Below are 20,343 nucleotides of genomic sequence, written 5' to 3'. Positions count from 1 at the left end.
AAAAAAAAAAAAAAAAAAAAAAAAAAAAAAAAAAAAAAAAAAACTGCATAAGCCAATGACATTTTAGAACCTTATTTTTAACAGGTATCAGTACTCAAAATAATAATATATATCAGCATATATGTATATATTAATCAAATCTAATCCTTATATATTCCTTTATAATGCTAGCCATTTCTTAGAGAAATACATCTCAAAAAAAAGAAGAAAAAAATAAAGAGAGAAGCATCCATTTGGCATCAAGAAAATACATTAGGGCCAGCATGATATTGGGTAAAGGGCATTTGTCAAGGATTCAGGTGTCCCAACTATGCTTCTCCTTTACTCTGTAACCTTGGACATGTTACTTAGCCTCCTTTCTTTGCAGTCATTTCTCCATAGAAAGAGGCAACGACTTCCTGCTTTTCACCCTCAAACACATGTGAGGTAGGAAAATGTAAAATGAGATGACTGATGTAAATATATTTTGCAAACTAAAATGATATACAAATTCAAGTTGTAAAAATTCTCCTGAGTTTTTCTATACTGGTCTAGATACACACTCATGTACTAAAAATATTTCATACACAGACAGAAACACACACACACAGAGGCCTGAAAAACAAGTGCCATGCCATGTATATGATGCACACTTACATGTTGGAATATATGAATCGTGAGCAGTGTTGGAGGAGGAGAGAAACAAGACCCATAAGTTGGATAGACTGCAGCAATTGCCTTGGCTCCTATCTTACTGTCATGTCTCTTCCTGTGTTGTTAAACAAACAGCAGAGGAAGGAGAATAGCATGCCATTCATTCACTGCTAGGAAAGGCATATATGGTAGAAAATCAAATTAAATTGTCAAACTATATGGTGGTTCCCTAAAGATTTTTCTTACTGAGATGGAGGGGAAAACCTCACCATTACATTTCAATTGAGAAGAATCTGGGATAGTACTTCCTCACATAAATCACAAAAACAACTTTATCATGATTGATTTCTAGAAAAATAATAAGAAATGTGAAAATTATCATAAAGAACAGAACTGAGTTCACTATTATTTTATTTTTTTTTAAAGATTTTATTTATTTATTTGACAGACAGAGATCACAAGTTTGCAGAGAGGCAGGCAGAGAGAGAGGGGGAAGCAGGCTACCCACAGAGCAGAAAGCCCAATGCGGGGCTCCATCCCAGGACTCTAGGATCATGACCCGAGCTGAAGGCAGAGGCTTTAACCCACTGAGCCACCCAGGTGCCCCTTCGCTATTATTTTAAATAACAATTCTCTATACAAGATAACTGTACTGCTGAAAATTAGAGAAATATGAAATATGAAATTTTTGACGTGGAGGATTTAATTTCAGCTAATTTATATTTTCCTTTTTATCAGAAAAAAAGATTGGGAAAAAAAAAAGTACCATGCCCTGTGGTTGAATTATTGGATTATCCTTGCTGTAGCTATTGACAAACAACTTCATCATTACTAATTTTGCTTGTTTTTTTCCACTGTAGTTAAACTTATTTTTGAATTTTAATTCCAGTATATTAACATACAGTGTTATACTAGTTTCAGGTGTACCAATAGTGATTCAGCAGTTCTATTCATTACTCAGTGCTCAACATGGTAAGTGTGCTCTTAATCCCCATCACCTATTTAACCCATCCCCCAGCCACCTCCTCTGCTAAGCACTAGTCTGTTTGTTCTCTATAGTGAAGAGTTTGGATTTTTGTCCCTTTTTTTCTTGTTTGATTCTTTTGTTTCTTAAATTCCATGTATGAGTGAAATCATAAGATCTTTGTCTTTCCCTGACCGACTTAGTTCACTTGGCATAATGCTCTCTGGCTCCATCCATGTCATTGCAAGTGACAAGATTTCATTCTATTTTATGCCTGAGTAATACTCCATTGTATATACAAACCACCTCTTCATTATCCTCTCATATATTTATGGACACTTGGATAGCTTCCATAATTTGGCTGTCATAAATAATGCTGCAATAAACATAGAACTGTATATCTTTTTTAATTAATGCTTCATATTCTTTGGGTAAATACCCAGCAGTGGTATATATCATATGGTAATTCTACTAGTAAATTTGAGGAACCTCCATATTGTCTTCCACAGTGGCCACACTAGTTTGCATTCAACAGTGCACAAGAGTTTATTTTTCTCCACATCTTCACCAACACTTGTTGTTTCTTGTGTCTTTGATTGTAGCCATTCTGACAGGTTTGAGGCAATATCTCACTCTAGTTTTGATTTGCATTTCCCTGATGACTAGTAATTTTGAGGATCTTCACATGTATCGGTTGGCCATCTGGATGCCTTTTTTGGATAATTTTGGTTTTTTTTAGTTTTCTTTTTAGACATGTCAAAGATCAGTCTTTCTGATTGTCTTTATTTTGGAGGTACTTTAAGGAAAATTTCAATCTACTCATTTCTGTGTTGGTCTTAATTTTCTTATTGATTTCCTAAAGGTTGTTAGTTATTCTTTTTCCTAAATTCTGAAATAAAATATGTCACACACTAAGTAAAGGGCAGAGTATCAGAAAAGCACTGTGTGTGAATAGACTTAACACCTTGGACTTCAGAACATTTTTGGCACATAGTAGAGAAACATAATTAAATAGATTTATCTACATGAAATGATAGCTACTGATTTGGAAATGCTGATTATCGTATTTTATTCTGGTATCTGTCCTAAAGTGGCAGAGGCTTCTTTGTCTTGTGTAATCAACCTGAATTTATATTATGAATAAGAACTGACAAACTTTGGTGCAGAATAACGTGATTTATTTAGTACTGATACCAGGTCTCTAGATGGTGGAGCCGAATGGGTCTAAGGGCTGGCAGTAGGCCTTGAAGAAAGATTAGACCATCTTTTAGTTTCAGAGGACCAGAATGCCTGGGATGAAGCACAAGTAAGCCATTGTTCTTCTAAATATAGCACTGTCCTCTATCTAATTCATAGGGAAAGAAATCCTCACTGATAATCTAATAATTTGTCCATTTTTATTGTAGGTATTACTGTGGGTTTTCATCTTTTTTTATATTTTCATAGACATATGTGTTGCCAGAATATGATTAAAGTAGACATTCAAAACCAAATGGAGAATAGAGAGAAGAATATTATTAAAGAATGCAAAATTCTAGTTATTGAGATATGGAAGGAATCAGAATGGCCCAGAGGGAGGTTGGTGGAGTCCTGCTGTTGGGAGGAACAGCTGCTCCTCAGAGACAAGTCCCTCCTTGAGGTCCATGTTTGGGCACCATAGACTCCGCCATGCACTCAGATGAATGACATGATAACAGAGTTAACTGAAGCACACCCTCAAGTTTTGATTGTGGAGTTGGAAGTTGAATTTCTTCCTTAACATAGAGGCTGCTTTCAGGCAACGGGTTTGAGTGATCAAGATAGAAAGGACCCACAGCAGCCCCCTGGCTGACAACAGGTCCATCAGGGGATCCACCTGGTTATACATAGGCTCTAACAGACCACTGGGCTACTTCCAACCAGGCACAGTCACCAAAAAAGGAATAATTCCTATGTCCCATACCTCCTCACCTTCCCACTTTAACTATACCCCCTGACCTGTGGCCTCATGTCACACAGTCTTTCCTCTACTGTCCTGCCCATGGTTCCCTTGTGGAGTATTCAATAAACATCTATTTCCTTTTTCTCTGCCTCAGGTGAATCCTTTCATAACCAGGCCACCAACCCCCACTCTATCGTCATCCTACATTTGGGGTCCCTATCCTATCAAGACAGATACAACATTTAGACACCAGCCTTAAGGATCTGAAAAATATGAAATTAATTTTCCAAGATTTCTGAGAAAAATGACCTAATCAATGGTGCACATGCCCAAGTTGGCCAAAAAAGTTCAGTGCCATGAATCTAGAGGCTCCTTCCTACCCAGGGGTAACAAGCATCCTAAAGAAGATCTCAAGCTTCACCTGAAGGGATGAACTCCTGCCGCCCCTTGCATATTTTCATGAACAGAACTCCTCAAGAGCCCCACTGTGGTTTCAGGAAGCAGGTGGTAGAAACTCTTTTTTTTCTTTTTAAAGATTTTTTATTTATTTATCTGACAGACAGAAATCACAGGTAGTCAGAGAGGCAGCCAGAGAGAGAAGAAGGGAAGCAGGCTCCCGGCTGAGCAGAGAGCCCAATGCCAGGCTCCATCCCAGGACTCCGGGTTCATGACCTGAGCCCAAGGCAGAGGCTTTAACCCACTGAGCCACCAGGCACCCCAGGTGGTAGAAATTCTTAACAAACATTTAGTATTTAGTTGAGAAGTTTTGGTATCTTCTCACATGACCAAGTTTCAGAGACTCAAAACCTATTCCAATTGGTCCACTTAACCCCAGCTCTATGTTTCTGGAGAGCTCATAGGAGGACTAAATATAATTAAGGGGATGGAAGTATCTGACAAACTACAGACAATTTTCCCCAAAGCTCCCAAATTAGAGGGAAGGCTCAAAGTACTGACAAATAAAGCTTCTGTCATGCTCCTTATGGAAGGAAACAAACAGGAAGCAAAATGTGAATTCAGCAAATTCTGGAAATAAGAAATAGTGCTGGTGTCGAATATGAGACATTTGCTATATCAGAAGCCAAAGAAGTTCTGCAGGGGTTTAAAGCTTACTCGAATCAGTCCACGTACCCTCAGCTGTCTATAAAAGGGAAGCTTATTGGAGATTCGGATATTGCTAAGAAACTAAAAGACAATGGCAAGTTGCCGCCAATACTGAAAGGGGAGAATTTGTGAATGTTCCACTTGGTGCCCCACTGTTGCAGGAAATACTTCATCCCAGTGGGGCCTCCTGACTCAGGTCTCAGAGGAGGTGAGGGGCATGGACTGCTTCCTACCCAGTTAGGCTTGGTGTATTTCACAAGTTTGCACTAAATATAGATATGTTTCATTTTTTTTTCACCACATACAGAATGCAATAAACATCTTCAAATCCAATTAAAAATACTTTGTGTAAAAAAAAATTTTAAATATTTGATAATTTAATAAAATAAAAATAATTTAATAAAAAATAAAATAAAAAGCAATTTAAAATAAAATGGGAAGTTAAAGTCTGTGTTATCAGTTATCTACTGTGGCATTCAAAAGGAATTAAAACTGAGCTTAAGACATTTACTTGCTCATGATTGGGCCATTGGATAGTTTTCTGCACATCCCTCCTAGAGTCACTCATGCAACTGATGACACTGAGATCTCTTCTGGGAATGGATGGTCCAAAATGTTAGTGGTTACCCAGGACAGCCACACAATGTACCTCAATATTTCTACTCAGAAAGTTATCCAAAAACTCCTATTTGGTAAAAGCAGGTAACTTAAAGCCTCTTTGGCCCAGGCATACAAATCACACAAAGTCACTTCTACCATTCTGCTCAAATCAAGACACAGGCCCACCCAGATCCACAAGGTGGGAAGATAGATTCTACCTCTTGATGAGAGCTGAGAAATTCACATTGCAAAGGGACATGAATACAGGAGGTATGACTCACTGGATGGTCTTATTGTAATAACCCATCAGTCTAAACATAAAACCATTCTTCCAGAATAATGATTATAAGAACTGTTAATATATACTTTAAAATTTACAAGTATCTAATAACTATTCTATATAACATATGATAATTTTTTAACAACTCTCTGAGATAAATACAATTATTTTTACAATTTTACAAATGAGAAAACAAGATCATACGGATGCAAATGTATTAAAATTGTTTCAGTAATTAAATATTAGGAATATGATCTCAATTAAGAAGTAGACAGATATAATTAGAACAAAAGAGAAAGTCCAGAATTAGGATCAACTATAGGCGGGAATTCAATCTAGTAAAAAGCAGTCATTTCAATTACTAAGATAAAGTATACTGTGGAACAAATTATTAAGTTATCTGGTAATTGTTTAATTACATGGATCGCACACAAAATAAGCCATTTGAAAAAAGTTAACATTTGATATACAACTCTTTCACGAAAATGAATGCAAATAGATCGAATGTATAATTAAATAAATGTTAATCCTGTAGAAGTACTGATACATGGTGTAAGCAAATATATTAGAGTGACCAAGCACATTTAGACCACAAAATCTTAGGGTAAGCCTGGCTGTGAAAACCAGAAACTCAAAAAATATTATAGATTTTTATTACATAACAATAAGCTAAGACTACTTTAAGACTTATAAGTAATATTCTAAACACTTTACAATTATTATAACATTTGACATTCACACAATTTCTATGAGGTAGTCGCTAGCATTACTCACACTTTATATCTGAAGAAACGGACACATAGAGTTATCCATTATCTGTAGTCATATAGCTTCTAAGAAGACGAGCTAGAATAGGAACATTAACATTCTGACTCCATAACTTGTGCTCTCTCATAAAAATAACTTTTTTTTTTCATTTTTTTAATTAACATACAAGGTTAGTCCCAGGGGTACAGGTCTATGAATTTCCAGGTTTACACTTCACAGCACTCACCATAGCAAATACCTTCCCCAATGTCCATAACACAACCACCCTCTCCCTAAAAATACTTTTTTTTTTTAAGATTTTATTTATTTACTTGACAGACAGAGATCACAAGTAGGCAGAGAAGCAGGCAGAGAGAGAGAGGAGGAAGCAGGCTACCTGCCGAGCACAGAGCCCGACAAGGGGCTCCATCCCAGGTCCCTGGGATCATGACCTGAGCCAAAGGCAGAGGCTTTAACCCACTGAGCCACGCAGGCGCCCCCTTAAAAATAACTTTTTAAAGATTTATTTATTTATTTAAGAAAGAGAGAGCAGGAGGGAGAGGCAGATGGAGAGGGAGAGAGAATGTCTAGAGGACTGCCCAGTAAGCATGGAACCTAACACAGGGTTGGATTTCACCACCCATGAGATCACAACCTGAGCCCAAACCAAGAACCAGATGCTCAACCAACTGACTCATCCAGGTGCCCCCCAGAAATAAAATACTCTTAAGTAAAAGGCCAATAAAAGGAAACATATGTTATAAAATAGAAGGCATGAAATAGGAAATGGATTTATAATGGGGATAGCATAAAAGATAATATAGTCAATGGCAAAGAACCTAACAAACAAACAAACAAAAAACAATAGGAAAAAAATGGACTAAGAATAGAAATGGGAAATTCACACAGAAAATGAGACACAAATATTCAATAGAAACAAGAAAACATGTTTGAAAACACTAGTAATCAAGTAAGTGTAAGCAAAACTAGGGATTATCAATGCCAGTTATTGGTCTGGGAAACGTGCAAGTAGTGAATAATGCTCAGATCTTATGAAAATATAAAGAAATAGCTACCCATACGCATTGACGGAGGGATTGTAAATTAGAGGGTGATATGACAAAATATTCCCTAAATCAGAATGACCCTGAAAACTGTAGCATTTTCCATAGAAATTTATGCTAGAGAAGATATCTAAACAAATGTGCTAAGATATACATATATCACATTGTTGTTTGTAGAATGAAAAAAAAAAAAAAGAAGAAGAAGAAGAAGCCATCTTAAAATTCCTCAGTAAGGGACAGGATAAAAAAATTTAGAACCACCATGTCATAAAATGGTCTCCTGTGTAGGCATTAAAATGGCTGATGTAAATCTATTCACACTGACACTGAAATACCCACTACCTTGTTGAAAGAAAGAAAGTGGGCTATAAAACATTCTGTAATGTGTGCTCCTCTTAATATAAAATTGTATGGTAATACATTAAGAGAGCATGAAAGGATAGTCACATTGAGGTTAATAGTAGTTGGGGGTTATTTCTTTATTTCTTTACATATTATTTAACTTTTTCATAAGAAGCATTCTCTTTGTAAAACAGCAAGTTTGGCTTTTTGGATGTGAAAGCATGAAAATGTTGGAGAATCCTCTCTCCAATAAACAAACAAAACTGGACAAAATTGTGAAAAACACCCATTTTGGAGCTGTAAAAAGTTGACCAATAACAACAAAACTGACCACATTTATGTATGAAAAATGACAAAGCTTTGTGTAATAACAGGGGGAGTCTGTCTGCAGCCTCTTTTCCCTTACATGCTTCCTATACTCACACACACACACACACACACACACACACACACACACACACAGAGTCAGCTGACATGGTAATTTTACAAGGGTGGGGTTTGCCAGGAAAACCTGCAGCTTTGCTGTCCACTGGAGCAGACTTGATTTGGAGCAAAGGGCAATAACTCAGGGATAGCAGTGCTGTCAATAAAAGCAGCAAACTCATTAGGTAATGAACAGGGAAAACCTTCTGCTCTGCTAACCTACGTTTGCAATCTTAAGTGGAGAGAAACTCTAAAAATGAAAGAGCCATGCATTGTAACAGGCAAAAATGGTAGCACTGTATTGTTGGATTCATGACATACATAGAATATATATGACAATAACAGCATAAAGTAGGCAGAAATTGTTGTTATATTTTACTGGAATTAATTCAACATTAGCTTCATCTACCTTGTGATAGTTAAAATGTATAGTATATACATTAGTTATATATGTTAAAATATAGTTAAAAGATAGTTAAATGTGTAGTATCCTTAGTGTAACCACTAAGAAAACAACTCAAAAATGTGGAGTTTAAAGAAAATAATAATGAAAGAGGAGAAATCACTATCAACCTTACAGAAATAAAAAAGATTTATAAGGGAATACTATGACCAACCATATGCCAACGAAGTACATAAATTAGATGAAATTGAAAAAATCCAGGAAGAACAAAAACAACCAAAACTATCTCAAAAGGAATATCTAAACAGACCTATAATAAATAAAAAGATTGAAAAAATAAATAAGTAAAAACTCCCTACAATGAAAAGCCCAGGCCCAGAGGTCTTCCTTGGTGATTTCTACCAAGAAAGAATTAATGCCAATTTTTCACAACCTCTTCCAAATAGAAAGATAAGGATTACTTCTCAACTCATTCTATGTGGTCAGTATTACCCTAATACCAAAATCAGAAAAATGTATCTCAAGAAAAATATCTATAGACTAACATCTCCTATAAATATAAGATGAGAAGACCCTCAATAAAATACTAGTAACCTGAATCCAGCAACCTACAAAAAGGACTGTATACCATTACCAAGTGGAATTCAATCCAGGAATGCAGGGTTTGACTTCCTAAAATTAATTAGTGCAATACATCATAACAACAGGCATCAAAACAAAATCACATGGTTATCTCAATTGATGCAGAACAATCATTTGGCCAAACTTAACATCTTTCCTGATATAAATACTCACAAAGAAAGAAGAGAGGAGAACTTCCTTAATCTGATTAAAGGCATATATGAAAAACCCATAGCTAACATCATGCTTAATGGTAAAAGACTAAATGCGTTTCTCCTAAGAAACAATACAAAGATATCCGCTCTTACCAGAATAGGCAAATCCCTGCAGATGGAAAGTAAATCAGTGGTTGCCTAGGGTTGGGTCAGGGAGGGATTTAGGAGGAAGTGGGAAGTGTCTGCTAATAAGTACGGGGGTTCTTTGGTGGTGACAGAAGTGTTATAAAATTTACTGTGGTGATGGTAGGCCAACTCTGTGAATACACTAAAAAGTACTGAATTGCGCACTTTAAGTGGATGAAACGTATTATATATGAATTAAACCCTAATAATGCTATTAGTTTTTCAAAGAAGAAAATAAAATAATATACTAAAATATTGACTCAATACAAAAACTGTAAAAGGAAGAACAAAGGGACAAAAAAAGACATGAGATGTTGAAAACAAAGAACAAAATGATAGAGATAAAACCAGATATATCAATGTCTTTTCAAGTATTGAGATGGCAGAGATGGTCAGATGGAATTAAAAAACAAGATCCAGCTATGTTGTCTGTAAGTGACACAATCTGGGTGGAAAGACACAGCTAAATTGAAAGTAAAAGGGTGAGAAAAGATAGACTAAATATACAGGGCTGGGGTGGCTATACTGACATCAGGCAAAATAGAGTATAAGACAAAAAAAAATTTAATAGTGATAGAGAAGGATATTTTATGATACAAGAGTCAATATATATGGAAGCTATACATGTACACACACCTTAGAGTAGAGTCCCCAAATATACAAGCCAAATACAGACAAAATTAAAAAGAAAACCGACAGTCCAACAATTATAGGTGATTTTAACACCCCATTCTCACAATTGATAAAACTGGGCAGAAAATTAATACTGGTATAGAAGATTTGAACACGATCAAACAACCTAACCTAACATTTATAGAATGCTCCACCCCGAAACAGTAGAATGCTCATTCTTTTCAAGAATAAATAGAACATTCCCCAGGATAGACCATAGTCTTAGTCATTCACTAAGTCTCAGTAAATCTAAGAGAATTAAAATCATATAAAATACATTCATTGAGCACGATAAAATTAAATTAAAAAGTGACCACAGAAAGAAATTTGAGAGATCTCGGGTATTTGGAAATTGACCATCTGTAAATAACCCAAAGGTCAAACCAATAACCACAGGGAAAATAAGAAAATCTTACTTGAAAAAAAAAAACACAACATAAAAATTGGGGAATGCCCCTAAAGAAGTGCTTAGAGGGAAATTTAGTAATTTGAATACTTATATTAAAGAGAGAGAAAAAAAAAGATAGAAATAAAAGAAATGATCTAAGCCCATACCTCAAAAAAAAGAGAAAAGAGAAACCTAAATTAAATAGAAAGAAAGAACAAATAAAGAGCAGTGCTGAAATCAATGAATCAGAAAAATAAAACCAATAAAGAAAAACAACAGAATCAGAAGTTGGTTCTTTGAAGAGCCAACAAAATTGATACACTAAAAAGATAGAGTGACAGAAAAAAAAAAAGACTGTCCTCAAAAGCCTTAAAGATTCTTGTTTCAGAGCGCCTCAGTGGCTCAGTTGGGTAAGCAACGGCCTTCAGTTTAGGTCATGATCCCGGGGTCCTGAGATGAAAGGGAACCTGCTTCTCCCTCTCCCTCTCCCTCTGCCTGCCACTCTCCCTGCTTATTTTCTCTCTCTCTCTCTCTCTCTCTCTGTCAAATGAATAAACAAATCTCAATTTAAAAAAAAAAAAAAAAAAAAGATTTTTGTTTGTTTTAGAGTAGTCTTATATTCAGAAATAGTACCGAGAGTTTCAGGATACGCTGCCCCCGGTTCCCCCTATTGTTAAAATCTTACTTTATTTTGGTACCTCTGTCACTACTAATGAATCAATATTAGTACAATATTATTAGCTAAAGTCCCTACTTTATTTCGAGTCCCTTCATTTGTATGAAATGTTCTTTTCCTGTTGCAGGGCCACATTCAGGGTACCACATCGCATTTAGTCAGGATGTCTCCCTAGGCTTCTCTAGACTGGGACCGTTTGTCAAATTGCTTTGCTGTCTTCTATGACTTAGGTAGTTATGAGGATTACTAGTTAGGTATTTTGTAGAATGTCCCTCACACTGAGATTGTCTAGTGTTTTTCTCATGTTTAGACCGTTATGCATGTTGGGGAAGAAAGACTACAAAGGTAAAGTGTTTTTCATACCCCATTATATCAAGGATACATGTTAGCAACATGATATGGCTGAATATTTTGACTTTCATCACTTGACTGCAGTAATTCTTGTCCGATTATTCTAGGGTGAAATTACTCTTTGGGGCCTCCCCAGCCTCGTGCATACTATACTCTTTGGAAGGGAGTCCCTATGCGCAGTCCTCACTTAAGGGGGTGGGGGGAGTTATGCACAGCCTCCATAAGGTAGTTATCTACATAAATTATTCATAATTAATAACTCCTTGGAGGGGATATTTATTTTTCATATTTATTTGATCATTTGTTTATATCAGAATGAACTCATGAGGATTTACTTAAACTCTGGATTATAATCTGGTTTATAATATGGATTATAATCTGATACTACATTATTTATTTTGTTCTTTAAATCTTCCCAGCTTTGGCCATTGGGAGCTTTACACATCATCTCCTGTGTCACTTTGAAAAATTCTCATCATTTTGTCTTTTAAGGACTTTCTTACTTTCCCACAGGATCTCTGGGTTTGTCTTGTATTTTCCTGATCCAGACCTAGGATCCAACATTTCTCCAAGGAGCCCTGGTTCCTTTCATTGGAGAAGAGTATTAAAAACCAACATCTAGACGTCAATGGGCATGGGGCATGTTGTTTGTTTCTAGACCTTCTCAGAAGACAAAGCTGGGAAATATGTGTGTTTATATTAACCCATGTACACACAACCTATAGTTTTTTATATATATGTATAAATATACATATATACATATATATGTATATGTATACATTTACATATGTGTATATGTATATACATATACATATATACACATATATATATACACATATAGACCATTATATATGTATCTGTATATATAATGGTGTAATGTAAATGAGATAGATAAATAGATAGGTCCATCCATCAGTATTTATATTAAGGTAAATGTGTTTATACTGATAGTGTCTCCATCGCTAATTGGGTACCATATGGTTCATTCTAGTCTTCTTCCTTAACTGTAATAATCAGTTGCTTTTCAAAAATGTGCCAAGATAATTCGGTGGAGGAAATGAGTCATTTCAACACATGATGCTGAAACAATTAGATATCCACAAGAAAAATCTTTAAAAACTAACTTAAATTTTTACCTCACAGCATTACAAAGATTAACTTAACATGGGTCTTAGGCGCAATTGTAAAGCTAAAACTGGGCAACAAATAATGAGACACTCTTAACTACAGAGGACACACTGAGGGTTGATTGAGGGAGGTGGGTGAGGGATGGGGCAGATGGGAGATGGGTGTTAAGGGGGGCACTTGTTATGATGAGCACAGGTGTTATATGTAAATGATGAACCACTGAACTCTACTCCTGCAACCAACATTGAACTGTACGGCCACTAACTAGAATTTAATAATTAAATAAATAAATAAATACTAAACTAAACTAAAACTATAAAAATTCTATAAGAAAACATAAGATAAATAAATCTTTGTGCCCTCAAGGCAGACAAAAAAATTCTTCAATGTGACACAAACTGCACAATCCATGAAACAAAAAAATTGATAAACGGGATTTCTTTTTAAGATTTTATTTATTTATTTTTGTTTTTGGCAGACAGAAATCACACATAAGCAGAGAAGTCAGAGACAGGGAGGAGAAGCAGGTTCCCTGCTGAGCAGAGAGCCAAATATGGAGCTCAATCCCAGGACCCTGAGACCACGACCTGAGCAGAAGGCAGAGCCTTACCCACTGAGCCACCTGGCACCCCAATTAACAGGATGTTATTAAAATAAAAATCTTTTGTTCTTCTAAGGTTAACATTAAGAAAATGAAGAGACAAATCAAAGACTAGGATAAAATATTTGCAAATCATGTATTTGTTTTAAAAAAAAATGTAATTATTCAGTATTAAGAAGGCATCAATTCAATTAAAATATGGGTAAAAGATTTAAATAGACACATCACCAAAGAAGATATATGAATAGCTAATAGGCACACGAAAAGATGCTCAATATCATTAGTCACCAGAGATATCCAAACTTAAGCCATAATGAAATACCACTAAATACCCACTAAACTGACTAATCCAAACAACCATCAAAACGGAGTGTTAACAAGAATGTGGACAACTGGAGCTCTCATGCATTATTGATTGGAATATAAAATCGTATAGCCACTTTAAAAAACAGTTTATCGGTGTTGTTGTTGTTGTTTTTTAAGTTAACTTTATACTTACTTTAAAACCTGACATTCACTTCCTAGGTATCCTCCCAATGAAAATGAAAATTATGTCCACCCAAAGACCCATGAATGAATATTATAGCAGCATTATCCATAATATCTAAAAGGTGAAAGCAATCTAAACATCTATCCGTTGGCGAACTGGTAAACAAATGTGGTATATCTCTGCAATGGAATACAAGTCATCGTGAAAAATTATGAACCATGGTTTCATGCTGTAACGTAGATGAGCTTCAGAGACATTACATACGCTAAGTCATTAAAGTCCACATATTGTAAGAATCTGTTTATATGAAATCTCTACAAATGGGAAATCTGTAAGGGACAGAAAGCAGATCTGTGGTTGCCAGGGAGGGACTGGTCATGGGGTGGGGATTGGTGGCAAACAGGCATAACGAAACCTCTGGGGATGACGCAAATGTTCTAAAATCCAGGTTGTAGTGATGGTTGCACAGCTGTGTAAATTTATTAAAAATCATTGAGATGTACACCTGCACGGAATGAATTTTATGGTATTTAAGTTATGCCTCAATAACTTAAGAATATGTAATAATAGCTTTAAGCATAGAGTAGTATTTAAACAAGAGAGTAGAGTAACCAGCAATGGTTATAGACAGAAATTTAACATAGAATGAAATGACTTTATAAGTCAACGGAAAAGGGGTATGCTACAAATGATGCCAGGACAATAAGATATCCATAGGGAAAAAATACAATTATTTTTATTTCACACAATATGAAAAGATAATTTCCAGATAGATTAAACACTGGAAAGTAAAAAATAAGTCTTTAATATTTTTAGGAGAAATTATAACCCTTGGGGTTAAAAAGGTTTTTTTTAAAACAAACAAACAAAAACCTATGAAAGAAAGCTAGGTAAACCATGAAAATTTCTGATCTTAATACAGTGATGCATAATAGAAACAAGGAAAATGAAGCCACCAAGAGAAAAGAATATGTGCAGTTCTGATTTTGGTTAAATGACAAAAGACTAGAATATATCAAGACCTCCTAAAACCAAAAAGAAAAAGAAAACCCCAAACATGGATAAAGTATATGGCCAGATCATTTAGAGAAAAGAGAACACAAATAACCATTGTATATATATCAAATGATGATATACATCTCAAGAGATTACTTTAAAAAAACACATTAAAACAATATGTGATCCCCACACATCCATCCAATTAGCAAAAATGAAGAAAAGTCTGACAATACAAAGAATTGGCAGGCAGGTGGAGAAATGGTAACATTCAAACACCAATAGTAAGGATATGCAAATACTTTTTTTTTTTCAAGATTTTATTTATTTATTCGACAGAAAGAGGAGACACAGCTAGAGAGGGAACACAAGCAGGGGTAGTGGGAGAGATAGAAGCAGACTTCCCACTGAGCAGGGAACCCCGTGTGGGACTCAATTCCAGAACCCTGGGATCATGACCTGAGCCGAAAGCAGATGTTTAACAATTGAACCACCCGGGCGTCTCAAGGGTATGCAAATACTTTTAAGAGCAATTTGACCATGGTTAGTTAAATCAAACAGCAGTCTTCAGAATACAAACTTCTAGAAAGATGTGAAGACATTCTAAATAGTACATACACAAGGAGAGGTTTTGAAAATTAATTTCCACACTGAATTTTACACCTGAAGCTAGTATTTCACTGTATGTTAACTAATTGGAATTTATTTATTTATTTATTTATTTTAGATTTTATTTATTTATTTGACAGAGAGATTACAAGCAGTCAGAGAGGCAGGCAGAAAGGGGGTGGGGGAAGCAGTCTCCCCACCGAGCAGAAAGCCCTATGTAGGGCTCCATCCCAGGACCCTGGGACCATCATCCAAGCTGAAGGCAGAGGCTTTAACCCACTGAGCCACCCAGGCACCCTAACTAACTGGAATTTAAGTAAAAACTTGAAACTACAAAAAATTAAATTTAATTTAATTAATAAATTAATATTATCTGAAAAACCTTTATCTTCCATACATAAATGTATAAAAGCAAAGAAAAGGAAAGTTATAAAAAAATTACATACAAGTTTGCCTTATTTAATCCATAGATATACTCATGCCAAAACTTCATGTTTTATCTCCTTAAAATTAGAATATTAAAGATAAGTGAACAGCATGTTGGCAAATGCCAATCCACCATTAAATGTGTATTCTCTGGTGCAGCCATTATCTGTGATGAGGAAGAACTTGGTAAGCATTCTTGCTCCCTTATGTCTTGAGTAGTGCCTATGTCTCCAGGATATTAACAAAATTATTTAGAGGGCATGATAAAATAGAAAGGTTTCATCAAAACCACGTGCAATCTCTAATGTTACAGAAAACAAAGAGTTGTGATTTTTCTCGGTTTTCTGTGAGTAACTGCTTTAGGTAGGGTAACTTTAAGTGAAAAATTAATAAATATAATCCCGTATTTGTTAAGTCTTGGAAAAGCCTTTTTGGAATACTTCCCAGAAATGGAGAAAATCGATAACTTTTATGAAACACTTGTATTTGAAAGGGAGATGACTTCCCTTCATGAACCACATGGGTGATAGCACATATTCTACCCCACCTGTAGCCCCCCAAAACCTAAGGTAGTCCTCATTCTAGGCTGACCCTTGCCACCACTGCAGTGCTGACCCCTGCGAGAAGATTCAGAAAGACTTCAGTACACCGACACTCCAACTGGAGACCTAGTTATCAGAATTTAATGACCATCCTAATGTGTGTTAACAATGTGATAATATCTTGATAACCGTGCTCTCATTTTTGGACTGCCTTTCTTCTAGAGTTGTTCAAGGAAAGTTCCATATGGCCTTTTACATTTTTTAATTACATATGACCAACTCTGGGGTGAAATGTAAGCAGAACCAGCAAAAAAGAGAAATCCCAGCCCTCTTCACCATAAAACCCGAACTAGGGTCAAGATACAATGGTCTCTCCTTGCTTTAATATTGCAGAGATAATTTTTCATACTTGTAATCAATGTACCCATATTATTTTAAAATTCTATTTTAGTTAACATTACAGAATCTAGATTTTTTTGCATCCCTACCTTATTTACATATTTTTAAAGAGCAGTGTGTTATTCAGTTTATTAATAAACCAGATTATTTAATTTTAAAAAAAAGTGAAATGGCTTCTAATTCTTTACTTTCAATGAAACTGAAGAACTTAATTAAATTTTTGGCTTAAGAAGCTTGTTAATTATTAATATGCTCTATCATTATTTTAATTTTTGTTTATACACAAAAGAAGTTTGGAGAAATATATAATGCTGTTAATTCTGTTACAGCAAAAGATTCGTGTTCTTATCTAGACATTTATTTGAATAATGGGGATTAGGTTGATGTTGAAAATTATTTCACTTAACTTTATATAATATTCATTTATATGAACTAATTTACAAAGTCCATCTCATTTAGAAATATATTCCCAATACAATTTACCCTTATCAAATTTTTTTAACATATTTTGTGGACTTGAGCACTTATGTTATAGTAATTAACTATAATGCCATCCCAGTACAAAAATGTTTTTAGAGCCTAATGTCACAAGAAAGTTAAACGTACCTGTATATTATTGTTGAAGAAAACTATGACAGACTGATCAATAAAACACTTTCAAATATAACAGTATGTTATATATTAACATAAAATTATTTGAGAAACATAAGATGGAAATACAAATTTGCAAAGTAAAAGTCACAGTGCAAAATTTTCAAATCTTAAAGAAGAACCTGCTCTTGTATCTTTAAAAAACCCATAGAGAGAAATGTTACTGATGTTTCTATTACATTTAGTACAGTTTAAAGACGACTAAATGAACTTTTATTTTAAATGTCAGTACGGGGGCACCTGGGTGGCTCAGTCCTTAAGCACCTGCCTGTGACTGAGGTCAGGATCCCAGGGTCCTGGGATTGAGCCCCATATTGGGCTCCCTTCTTAGCGGGGAAACTACTTCTCCCTCTCACTCTTCTTCTGTGCTCTCTCTCTCAAATAAATAAATGAAATCTTTTGAATTTCATTCATTTGAAAAATTAAAAGATAATAAAATAAAATAAATGTCCGTACAGATCTTTATGGACTTACAATGAGACTACATCCCAATAAACCCACTGTAAGTTGAAAATATCATTAGCTCAAAACACATGTAAAGTACCTAACCTACCAAACATCATAGCTTACCCTGATAGACCTTAAACATGCTTAGAACATTTACATTAGCCTACAGTTGGACAAACACACAAAGTCTAATGTATAAAAAATTGAACATCTCATGTAATTTATTGAATACTATAAAAATACTGTTTTTAATGAAAACCAGAAGGATTGAATGGGTAGAGAGTGATTGTAAGCGTATTGGTTGTTTATCCTTGTGATTGCACAGCAGCCTGAGAGCTACACATTGCTGCTGTTGCCCAGCATCATAAGAGAGTATCTACCACATAGTGTTCACGGGGAAAAGATCAAAATTCAAAATTCTAAGTATGGTTTCTACTGAGTGCATAAATAGTACTTTTGCACCATCATAAAGTCAAAAACTTGTAAGTCACATCATCATATGTCAGGGGTCATCTGTATTTGCAAGATAGCATTCATATCTTCTGCGACTAACTGAACTCATGTCAAAAGATTTTAACTATCAGCTTAAGAGGTGTGAGGGGCTTAGTTTTAGCTTTTAGTTTAGGTTCGTAACGTTGTTTAGATTTTAAAGTTCTTTTGGGAAATGCAAGCAAAAATGTAGAAAGACCATTAAGGAAGAAGATGATAGTCTCTTCTGATCAAACAGTTGCATTTTGCACACAGTGCCTCCTGCACAAGGAGAGGTGATATATCGGTCAGGATAGTCATTGCCGCACTGTTTGTGAAAGCAGCAGCTAGAAACAAATACTTACCAAAAGAGGAATGAATAAACAAAGGGTACAACTGCGTAATTGTGTGTGTGTGTGGGGGGGGGGTGTATGTGAAAGTAGATGCTTAAGACCAATGTCACTCAAAGCACAGTCTATGAACCTATATCAGATGGCAAACTATTTGTTACCAGTCTGTGTCAAGATAGTACTAAAACTGAGAGGAAGCATTTAAATACTTTCACAGCAGCTTGATAGAGTAATTTTTATCTGTTTTTTTTTTTAATATTTATTTATTTGACAGAGATCACAAGCAGAGAGGGTGGCAGAGAGAGAGGAGAAAGCTGTCTCCCCACGGAGCAGAGAGCCTGATGTGGGGCTCGATCCCAGGACCTGAGCCGAAGGCAGAGGCTTTAACCCACTGAGCCACCCAGGTGCCCCTGGAGTAATTTTTATCTGTTAAATGTAATAATGAAAAGTGTAACGCCTTTAGTACGTCTTTTTTTTTTTAATCATATTTTCTAATAATCCATTGTATTGTGTTTTAATTAGACAAATGGTTCACGATCCACTGAAAATTAAAAAAAAAATCTATATCAGAGTTGAAACAGTGATCTTTAATCAAATAAGTAAGCATGAATAAATCTGGAAAACATAATATTGAATGTAAAGAGAAAATTTGAAAATCATAGGTACACTGTGTTGCCAATGATTTTATACATAAACATGTACATAGTAAAATATATATTACCCAAATAGTAAAATATAAACAACTTACATAGTAAAAAATGTAAGTATGTACTGACAAGCCATGAATGAGAATGATGTATATCAAACTCTGAGTAGATGCTCCCTTTTCAGAAGATGGGTGTGGAGGAAAGCAGATTCGTGGAGGGATGGGGGCTTCGGCTGCGTCTTCAGCGTTTTGCTTCTTTTTAAAATATCTCTAAAACAAATATGACAAAATTTAAGATTTTTTTAAAGATTCCTTGTAGGTATGTGGATATCCATTATATTGTTCTCTAGCTCCTTTTATGTTTGAAATATTCCATAACAAAATACCTAAGAGTAAATCAAAGTTTTTTTTTTTTTCCCAAACACAATATAAACGGTAGATTGTTAGAAATTTTCCACAAAAGAAAAAAAAAGGTAAAGAGATCTAAGAAAAGATCAAAGCTCTTCTAAAGTATCAGGCAAACTTAACAGATTATATGCCTCTCCAACATCATCTGTTGAATATGAACTATGTGCAAGGAACCATACGAGGTATTGAAAATATAAAAAATAAAACAAAACAAAAAAACTATGTGTTGAGGATATAAAATAAACTATTTAGAAGAAACCCAAGACTAAGTCAAGGGTTTATTAAGTCAGATATCTTGATATGTACCCAAAAGAAAGTTGGATCTCTGTATCTTAGACGACAGAATTTTACATTCTCTCCTGTGATACTGGTCTTAGTAGTGTCACCTGATGAACTGATATTTCTAGGAAGAGTCCAAGGCTTATAAGAGAGATTACAACAGATGCTGGGCAGATGTTTCCCTCCGCCTTAATTTGATTTTATTTTATTTCATTTTTAAATTCAGACGTTAGGCAAGCGTGATCTTTATGCTGTAGCTTAACTCTGCAGGCCAGCTGCCTCTACAGCAGCCCCAAACAAGTGGATTTCCTTTGTGTGTCTGAAATCATCTAACACCAGACGTCAGCCTAGAGGTTTCCATCACTCACGAGTG

General features: G+C 35.2%; 1 pseudogene; it reads left to right on the top strand.

Moving 5' to 3' along the window:
- Positions 1-3,843: 3,843 nt before the first annotated feature.
- Positions 3,844-4,754, top strand: LOC132018719 (glutaredoxin-3-like; annotated as a pseudogene).
- The last annotated feature ends 15,589 nt before the right edge of the window (positions 4,755-20,343 follow it).

The sequence above is a fragment of the Mustela nigripes genome, chromosome 5, assembly GCF_022355385.1.
Source record: "Mustela nigripes isolate SB6536 chromosome 5, MUSNIG.SB6536, whole genome shotgun sequence".
In the NCBI taxonomy this organism is placed as follows: Eukaryota; Metazoa; Chordata; class Mammalia; order Carnivora; family Mustelidae; genus Mustela; species Mustela nigripes.
Note: the sequence above shows the minus strand (reverse complement) of the source record. Positions and strands in the feature narration are given on the sequence as shown.